The sequence below is a fragment of the Austrofundulus limnaeus genome, unplaced genomic scaffold (assembly GCF_001266775.1).
Source record: "Austrofundulus limnaeus strain Quisiro unplaced genomic scaffold, Austrofundulus_limnaeus-1.0 Scaffold868, whole genome shotgun sequence".
Classification (NCBI taxonomy): Eukaryota; Metazoa; Chordata; class Actinopteri; order Cyprinodontiformes; family Rivulidae; genus Austrofundulus; species Austrofundulus limnaeus.
In genome coordinates this window covers 54,748-57,872 of record NW_013953270.1, presented here as the reverse complement: position 1 = coordinate 57,872, position 3,125 = coordinate 54,748, and positions in this window count along the sequence as shown.

Here is a 3,125-nt window from a genome sequence, read left to right as displayed (position 1 = left end):
GTTTTAAATGAATAAACTTTAAAAATTTGAATTAACATGCCAGAGTTTAATGTTAAGATAATTGTTATGAGATCTTAGATGTTAGCGCTCAGAGTACATGACAGGAATGACTCTCAGCTACTACCACACCAAACTGTCACCCAATATTTGTAAAATAACCGGAGTTGTAGCTGTTTTTGTGTTTGCTTATGAATAGCTGTGGTGGTGAGGTGAAAAAACCACGTATTCTGGTTCTGCGGAACTGCTGCTGCTCAATGAAGAGAGAAACTCTGAAACAGGCTGGTTGAACAGCAAGAATCTTTATTTTGCAGTCCAGGAGATTACAGCCAAAAACCAAATTATGGCCTYCAAGCCAAATGATTCACCAAGTAAGAAAGATGAAGTACGAAGGCCAAGAGTAGGGGCGTACAAGCCTTTTTATAGGCTTCACAGTGTGGTTCAACAGAGGCATCATAAATTTTGTCACGGTATACCTTAAACATTCCTCTTCCTAATATGGTMATATGTGCCGAGCTCTGAAGCTGGAAAACCAAGAGACATCACATCTGTGCATTCCTGAGAAGGGGCCCCCACTCTTGGACACTACAGTGGCCCAGTGTTTCCTGAAAGTTTCATTAAATTCTATCCATTGGTTCATGGGATGTTTTGCTAACAGTCAAATCACCATGCTCTTACAGTTATTATACACTGACAAGGCGTCGTGTTTTAGGAGTTAAAACTTTGAAAAGTATAGTTTCCTGACAATAATTGATGGCTCATCATTAACATGATTTGCCCGAAGGTGTCGTTTTTAAAAGTGACACTAATTTGTGTACATTTAGCGAAATATGCTAAATCTTAGCCCCCGACACTCTGCGCAGTTGGCTGCGTGCCGTGTCATATTACAGGAATGTTCCCGCGCCCCCGTAGTGTTGTCACAAACAGCAGAAAACAGATGCCACCGGCTCCGTCATGGCCATTACACTCGGAGAACCTCTGATGCGCCGTCCTCAGAAAGCGCCTCGCTTTCAGGAAGTCATTGTCATTCACTCGTCGAGCGCCCCATTGAACTCATCGGATCAGAAAGAAAAAACCCATTCCCCCCCAGGACTCCCGCGCAGCCCCCCCAACATGATAACCACACGATTTTCACTTTCTATTCAAAACACTCAGCTGCCTCCTGTTCTAAGCCTCTCTCCCTCCAAGCCTCGCACACTCCTACACACACACACACACACACACACACACACACACACACGTCCACACACACACACACACACACACACACGTCTTCACACACACACCTGTTCCCTCCCCTGTGAGTCGAGGGGAGAATTTCAATAATGAGCTGTCACCTCCATGTTGATGATACAAGAATGTAAATGTGTTTGTCAATAGATAATGTGAAATTTACATCCTGGTTTTTGATATTGTTGAGATTCGTTAATGGCCGTTTATGAAGCTGAGAACGCTGACTCAGCATCCGTTTATTTTTCCATACGTCGTTTACTGAATGCTTTGTGCTGTTTGAGACATTCATACATCTAAACCAGGGGYGCCCAAACATTTTCCCCGAGGGGGCCAAAATGAAAATCTGTCCATGGCTGCGGGCCAAATACAGTAATAAAATACATGAAATACAAATACTTTTTTAAGTAAAGTCCATTGTTTTTAACGATTAAGCTGTGCAATGGCCCCCTTTTGTTTTAGTCTGTGCACTTGGAGAAAGTCTGCCATATGCTCAAGTAGCAAAGGCTCATAAATTGATAAAATATGAGTTTTTGTGGCCTTATAAAGTGCGCAAATCTACATGTGGGGTTAAATCTGCTCTAAATATTTCTTGTCATTTCATGTTTCATGTTTAATCCTAATAAATCAAAGATAAAGTCAGCACCATGACTGAAAACTACCTTCACTACAGTCCTTTTATATATTCATTTGACCAATGGAAATACTGTGTTTCTACATAACAGGTTACAACCTTGTAACTTTGGCAACTGTTGGTGGGCCAAATCAAATGGCTTGGYRGGCCAAATTTTGCCACGGGCCCCACTTTGGGCTCCTCTGATCTAAACATTCAGCTCATTCAGGAGATGAGTGCTATGATTTTTGGTTTTGGATCTTTTCGAAATACTTGACTTTTTATCACGAAGATTTAGCACTTTAGCGCTAAATCTTTAACACTCTAACTCTAACTCTAACAATTTAACACTCTGTTGTGTTGTTTTAAAGGGCCTGTGACATCAATTTTTTGTATTAAAAATATGAATGCGTTTTTTGAAAGATTACATTAATAACACATCATAAAAACAATTTCACGCTGCTGAGATGAGCAGTTGTTGAGATATTTGCATGTGAAATAACAGGAAGTGATGTCAAAGGGGAATATCTGCATGTAAACAATAATAACACAGACTGTAGAGAAGAATCTGATGTTTCTTTAGATTAGTTTGAGTCTATCAGAGATGAAGAGTCAAATAAGTTTAAATAATGTTTCAATAAACAAAGACCAGAGAGTTTTCTTTGAGAGTTCCCCTTTGATGTCACTTCCTGTTTCACTTTAGCCAAGCCAAATTCAAAAGAAAATGTCCGTTATGTGACAAAATGGGTAAAACTGTGTGGATTATGCCAAGTTTGAATATAAAGATGTTTTCTTTGATTATTTTTGTATGTTTAAAGGTTATGCATATCACAGGCACTTTAAACTACCTTTAGCATTTAGCTAGGTAGCCTTTTGCTAGTTTCAGTTTTCCGCAACCTTTCAGCTTTTAGTCTTCATGCTGTATTTTCACAGAAAATGCTTTTTCTCCAAGTGGGATTACTTTCATTTTGTAATTTAAGGACTTTCTATTAAACTTATTGCAGCTTGTAATATTCGGAAGAAATAATAGCTGCTTATGTGTATTTGTATGTGTGTGTGTTTGTGTGAAAGTGTGAGTGTGTGTGCATTAGAGTGTGTAGCCTGCTTTAGACAAAATCATGGCATGTTTTCTCATTTTCCAGTCCAGTACTGTTGATAATGTGAGAGCATGGCTAATCCCCAGGAGTCCCACATCAGAGAAGCAAACTTAGTTAGCAGAACACACACGCACGCACACACACACACACACACACACACACACACACACACACACACACACACACAC